This window comes from Bos mutus, chromosome 18 (assembly GCF_027580195.1).
Source record: "Bos mutus isolate GX-2022 chromosome 18, NWIPB_WYAK_1.1, whole genome shotgun sequence".
NCBI lineage: Eukaryota > Metazoa > Chordata > Mammalia > Artiodactyla > Bovidae > Bos > Bos mutus.
In genome coordinates this window covers 60,824,455-60,831,732 of record NC_091634.1, presented here as the reverse complement: position 1 = coordinate 60,831,732, position 7,278 = coordinate 60,824,455, and the positions used below count along the sequence as shown (strand labels likewise).

At 44.5% G+C, this 7,278-nt stretch overlaps 1 protein-coding gene across 1 annotated transcript in view; it reads left to right on the top strand.

Annotated features, from left to right (window-relative positions):
- The window catches only part of AARS1 (alanyl-tRNA synthetase 1), a 31,894-nt gene that overhangs the window by 1,301 nt on the left and 23,315 nt on the right, over positions 1-7,278 (top strand). The window lies entirely within an intron of this gene.

Below are 7,278 nucleotides of genomic sequence, written 5' to 3'. Positions count from 1 at the left end.
AGATCCAAGCAGTCCATTCTGAAGGAGATCAGCCCTAGGATTTCTTTGGAAGGAATGATGCTAAAGCTGAAACTCCAATACTTTGGCCACCTCATGGGAAGAGTTGACTCATTGGAAAAGACTCTGATGCTGGGAGGGATTGGGGGCAGAAGGAGAAGGGGACGACAGAGGTTGAGATGGCTGGATGGCATCACCGACTCGATGGACGTGAGTCTGAGTGAACTCCGGGAGTTGGTGATGGACAGGGAGGCCTGGCGTGCTGCGATTCATGGGGTCTCAAAGAGTCGGACTGAGTGACTGAACTGAACTGAACCTTGAAAAATACTCAACGAGGACGCTGGGGAAATGTGTTCCAGGTAAAATATCAGAGACAAAGAACAAGTAGGTTTGTGGAACGAAAACAGTTCTGGAATGATGACAAGAATCAGCGATGAAGTTGGTAGGAGGCTGATGAAAAAGGACCTGCGTGGAGCAGCTTAATGAGCAAATGAATTCATTCGAGGGAACACCCCATTCTGGTGTGACTTTTAGAGTTAGCTTTGTCTGGGCTAGAATCCCAGCTCTCTCACATAAGCATTCTATGATTGGGAGCATTTTTGAAAAGGAATAAAAATGTATATATTGGGCTTTAAGAAGAGGTAAAATAAGAAAAAAAGGATAATAAGGATTAAGTGTGACAGTTTAACTGGGATCAAACAAAATCTCTTTCCTTGTTACTTCACTAGAAGGAAGCTGGGCAATTTCTCTGAAACCTGAGAAATGAATCCCTACTTCTCCCACTTTGCCACTCATGCACCACAACAAATTAATTTCAAATAATAGTGGGCTCTATGTGGAATTTTACTTGTAAAGTGTAAGTAAAAATGTTTCGAAAAGGGTAAATCAGTTCCTGCTGTCCTCTTCTTGCCAGGATTCTTTTTCTCCGACACGTTTTACAGTTAATTTGGAGAAGATTCTTTTGGACCCTGCAGATGAGGATGTGCAGGAAGAAAAAAGTAAATATGCATATGGCAGGCCATGATCTACATCTCATTATGTGAGAAGCAACCCTGGGACTCTTTTGCCAAATTATATTGATCACAGGAGTAAAAGTGGTTCAAGAACCTTTACGTTTAATGAGTTTAAAGGTAAATCATCAAAGGTGCAGGGCTGTATACAATAGAATTCACTTGTGCAAACAAACACAAATATGCTTGTACATACTATAGAAAATGTATAATACACACACAAAAGTGGTATCAGTGGCTGCTTCTACTGAGAGGCTCTAAAGTCTGGGCTGGCATCCTCTGAAAGTTATTTTTCATGTGCGTGTTTTCCTTTTAAAATTGTATTTCAGACAAACAGGAAAGGGAATTCTGTAACAGACAACAGTTAAGATTCAAATGAATCCCCTGCATTGCCATCCCAAGAGACAATCTCCTGAATTTTAGTGCTTATCTTCCCCATAAATGCTTTTAGTGTGTATAGATTTTTCTTAAAAACAAACTTAGCAAGCCTCAGGAATCTAGACTTTCCTATGCCCACCTTCAACACCTGCACAGTGTGAGACTCCTGCTAAGAAGGCAACTAGTTTCCAAAGTAGGAGATGGAGCGAGGAATCCAGGGATTTTAAATTCAATCGCCTGCATCCTGCCTCCTCTGAAATCATGGTAAACACCCATATCACGGTTCGAGGATTCAACATCACAAGGTTAAGAGCGTTCTGCCCAGTGCCTGGTCTGTGGCGAACGTTTGATTAAATACCGGCTGTTATTATTCCTGTTCCCCGCCCCCGTGGGGGGTCGGGAGAAGAAGACACCTAAATATGGGAAAGAGGCTCTCACACCTACGCTCAGAGATACTCACATCGCGCACAGGCAGAGCGAGCCGAAAGCGCCCTAAGGCGCGGCCGCGTACCCGGCCAGCAGCCCCGGCCATCGCCGCTAAGCATGGCGGTTACCCCTGCCAACTGCCGCTCACAGCCAGAGCCTCATTGGCTGATGCATGGAAGCCGGTCCCACCAGCCAATCAGAGGAGGGGGCAGCAAGCGTTGCGCCTGCGCACCTGGGTGCCTAAGGTTCCTCTGCTGTTACTAGCAGGTAATGAAGTAACTCTTTGTAAGGGGGTTGTGAGATTCAGTGTCTGCTATTGCTGAGTCACTTCAGTCCTGTCCGACTCTGTGGGACCCCATAAACGGCAGCCCACCAGGCTCCGCCGTCCCTGGGATTCTCCGGGCAAGAACACTGGAGTGGGTTGCCATTTCCTTCTCCAATGCATGAAAGTGAAAAGGGAAAGTGAAGTCGCTCAGTCGTGTCCGAGTCTTAGCGAGCGACCCCATGGACTGCAGCCTACCAGGCTCCTCCATCCATGGGCTTCTCCAGCCAAGAGTGCTGGAGTGGGGTGCCACTGCCTTCTCCATGCTAAATGCTTAATAGATGTTAGGTGTGAAGATGGTTATTAATACTTTACTGTCAAGTTAAGTGACTTTTTAATAGCTTTTGAGCTTGACCTTCTATCTGTGTTTGTTGTTTAGTTGCTAAGTCAACTGACTGGCTCTACTGCAACCCCTTGGACTGCTGCCCACCAGGCTCCTCTGTCCATGGGATTTCCCAAGCAAAAATTCTGGAGTGGGTTGCCATTTCCTTCTCCAGGGGCTCTTCCTGACCCAGGGATTGAACACGGGTCTCCTGCATTACAGGCGGATTCTTTACCACTGAACCACCTAGGAAGCCCCAGTAGTATTCTCTTTTACACAAAAATGTTACAGGAAGGGGGACTTCTAGGGCTGGAAAGGGGGATCTTGTTTAACACTCAGAAATGAATTGTCTGAGGAGACCCATGTGCTTATGAAGTAAGAGACTTTATTGGGAATGGGTGCCCAGGTGGGGAGCAGGGGATGCGAACCCAGAAGAACTGCTCTGCCAAGTCTCAGGTTTTATGGTGATGGGATTACTTTCCGGTTTGTCTTTGGCCACTAATTCTGTCTTAGAGTCCTTTCTGGATGTGCAGGCATTATTCAGCCAAGATGGATGCCAGCAAGAAGGATTCTGGGAGGTGGTAGGACACGTGGTGTCTGCTTTTGACCTTTTCTGAATTCTTCCAGTTGGTGGGGGCTTGTTAGTTCCCTGGTCCTTAACAGGACCTCCTGTCATAAAATACTCACTCAAATGGTTACTACAGTGCCTGGCCAGGGTGGGTGGTTTCAGTCAATGTTTCCCCTGACAAAAAGGATAAAATTTTTCTGTAATATTGAGACCAAACAGGAATCTGTGGGGCCATCCTGGGCACACAAGCCTTTGTAGGAACTAGGCTTCTTTTAGCCTCCTTGACCCGCCCTGAATTCCAAAGGGTGGATTCAAACATTTGCTAATCAGGGAAGGGAGGGACTGTGGAAACAAGATAAAAGCAGTCTAGAAACAATAGTGCAGTTTTGGGGTAAGGTCCTGGTTCCTCCTCAAGGACTATGCATACAGAATCTTTGAGTTCTCTGGCAGGAACTAAGTCCCTCCCCTGCCCACCCATCTCCCCAACTTCAGGCTGGGCATAAGATTCTTGGAGCACCACCCTGTTACCTCACCACCAACCAATCAGAAGGGAGTCACACACCCTGCAGCCCTCACCCCAAATTTTGTCATAAAAAACTCGCCCAGACCGTCAGGGAGTTTGGGGTTTTTGAGCACCATCTACCTGTTCTCCATGCTTGTCCCCGCAGTAAACCTTTCCCTGCTCTAAATTCCCACGTTTTGAGTTGTTTGGCCTCACTGTGCATTGGGCATGCAAACTTGTGTTCTCCTAACATATCTTTAGGGATGACCAGCACAATTTTATACTCTTGTATTTAGACATACAAGATGATGTAGGTTAATACTGGAGATGATGCTGGGAAAGACTGAAGGCAGGAGAAGGGGATGACAGAGGATGATGAGATGGTTGGAAGGCATCACTGATTCGATAGACAAGAGTTTGAGCAAGCTCCAGGAGTTGGTGAGGGACAGGGAAGCCTGGCATGCTGCAGTCCATGGGGTCGCAAAGAGTTGGACATAACTGAGTGACTGAACTGACTGAGACTCAGGGTGAGAGGGTGAGAGAGAGAGAGAGACACTGATCACACCTTTGTGGAAGTTTGAATTACTTTTAAGGGGCATTTCTCCCTGGTTTCCTTTGGCCAGTGATTTTGATTCGTCTGATTCACAATCCATATTTCATGTATCTCAGGATCCTCCCCTGTGTGCCCATGCATCTCTTAGCCAAGATGGACTTTACAGAAAAGGCATATGGGTAGAGAACATCCCTTGACATAACTCCTCTTTGACCTTCAAGGAAACTTTTTTGCACATAAGTGGTCAGGGAGTTCTCTTGACTGTGAAAATAAGAAGTATGTATTGGGTAGGACCCAGCCTCCTGCCTTAATTGTTCCACTATGCTTGTCTTGGACTTTCGGTCCTTATGGAATGAATCTCCAATTGCTTTATCCTGGGGCTGGTTGGGAGTGGGAGCGGGGCTGGGGTGGGGTGGGGCGGGCATCTACCTCCTGTCTCAGAGAGGTTAAGATCATGGGTTTTGGAGTTACACACACACACAGGTTTGAATATTGGCTCTTTAACTTTTTCAGTGTGTACCTAGGCAAAACAGTTACCTCATCTCTAAATGGGATGCCAGTTTATCTGCCTCATACACAGTCGAAAAATTAAGCAAAATATAGTCAAAGCTTTGGTTTTTCCAGAAGTCCTGTACCAATGTGAAAGTTGGACCATAAAGGAGACTGAGCGCTGAAGAACTGATGCTTTTGAGAGTTCCCAGGTGAATTTAACTCAGATGACCATTATATCTACTACTGCGGGCAGGAATCCCTCAGAAGAAATGGAGTAGCCATCATGGTCAACAAAAGAGTTTGAAATGCAGTACTTGGATGCAATCTCAACAGAATGATCTCTGTTCGTTTCCAAGGCAAACCATTCAATATCACAGTAATCCAAGTCTATGCCCCAACCAGTAATGCTGAAGAAGCTGAAGTTGAACGGTTCTATGAAGACCTACAAGACCTTTTAGAACTAACACCCAAAAAAGATGTCCTTTTCATTAAAGGGACTGGAATGCAAAAGTAGGAAGTCAAGAAACACCTGGAGTAACAGGCAAATTTGGCCTTGGAATATGGAATGAAGCAGGGCAAAGGCTAATAGAGTTTTGCCAAGAGTACACACTGGTCATAGCAAACACCCTCTTCCAACAACGAAAGAGAAGACTCTACACATGGACATCACCAGATGGTCAACACCAAAATCAGATTGATTATATTCTTTGCAGCCAAAGATGAAGCTCTATACAGTCAGCAAAAACAAGACCAGGAGCTGACTGTGGCTCCGATCATGAGCTCCTTATTGCCAAATTCAGACTTAAATTGAAGAAAGTAGGGAAAACCACTAGACCATTCAGGTATGACCTAAATCAAATCCCTTATGATTATACAGTGGAAGTGAGAAATAGATTTAAGGGGCGAGATCTGATAGACAGAGTGCCTGAAGAACTGTGGACTAAGATTCGTGACATTGTACAGGAGACAGGGATCAAGACCATCGGAATTTAGAAAGATGGTAACAATAACCCTGTGTACGAGACAGCAAAAGAGACACTGATGTATAGAACAGTCTTATGGACTCTATGGGAGAGGGAGAGGGTGGGAAGATTTGGGAGAATGGCATTGAAACATGTAAAATATCATGTATGAAACGAGATGCCAGTCCAAGTTCGATGCACGATACTGGATGCTTGGGGCTAGTGCACTGGGACGACCCAGAGGGATGGTACGGGGAAGGAGGAGGGAGGAGGGTTCAGGATGGGGAACACATGTATACCTGTGGTGGATTCATTTTGATATTTGGCAAAACTAATACAATTATGTAAAGTTTAAAAATAAAATAAAATTAAAAAAAAAAAAAAGACCATCCCCATGGAAAAGAAATGCAAAAAAGCAAAATGGCTGTCTGGGGAGGCCTTAAAAATAGCTGTGAAAAGAAGAGAAGCAAAAAGCAAAGGAGAAAAGGAAAGATATAAACATCTGAATGCAGAGTTCCAAAGAATAGCAAGAAGAGATAAGAAAGCCTTCCTCAGTGATCAATGCAAAGAAATAGAGGAAAACAACAGAATGGGAAAGACTAGAGATCGCTTCAAGAAAATTAGAGATACCAAGGAACATTTCACGGAAAGATGGGCCTCATAAAGGACAGAAATGGTATGGACCTAACAGAAGAAGAAGATATTAAGAATCAGGAAACAACCGCTTAATTAAATGTTAATTAAGGATATAAAGAGTAATAGAATGAGGATAGCTCAGTGAGGAAATTTAGTGGAGAAAAGAAATAAGGATAGCTCAGTGAGGAAATTCAGTGGAGAAAGAGGCTGAATAATTCAGCCAGAAGGTAAGAGAAAGAACGACATGGTGAGACCAAGTTTCGTGAACAAGGCCCGCACTTTATTTTTCAAAGTAGTTTTTATACCTTAAGTTATGCATAGAGGATAATGGGGAAGGGGTAGAGTCATGCAGCAACCAGGCTTTCTTCCTGCAAACTTATCATATGCAAAAGCTTAGGTGATTTGCATCATCTTCTGGCCCGGAGGCCTGTTAACATTTTAAGACCTTTTCTTCAGAAAACTTATTTTTCTCTAAAGGTGATTGGTCAGAGCCACCTCCAAAAAAGCATTAGATAAAGTTGCATTCCTACAGAGCAAAGGTGTGGTGAGCTATAACAAGAAAAAAAGAATTAACTCAAGGGTCCCAGGTTACAAACATTAAAGCTACTACTTACACCAATTATATTAATCAATACACTGCCAGGGACACAGCAGGTAAGGGATATGGAGACTTAGCAGCAAACATTGGCCCAACAAGTGAAAATCCCTTCACCAATACAATTTCTAATCAATCTTTTAACTACTCAAAAGAATCTGTGTTTAGACAGTTTAGAACATCTCCTGCCTCTCACAGTTGGGAGGCTCTGAACAATCACATGTGGCCGGAAAAACCAATTCAGGCAGGCTAGAGGATTTCCAAAGGAGTTTGTAGGTTAAACACTGTCACACCCAGGAATTATTAACTGGACCTGTAAGCTAACTCTTTTTTCAGAGAGAGGTAGTGGGGGACAGCCCCCCGTAAAGTCAGAGGCGTAGGTGAAAGCACAAAGCAGAAAGTAGGCAGACTCTGGTTTTGGGTGTAAATGCTCGAGAATTTCCAGGGGTACTCCTGAGGCTCGATCCCGCCTTTGCGTGTGCCAAGCCTCCTTCCTCATGACCTTTGTCATGGGC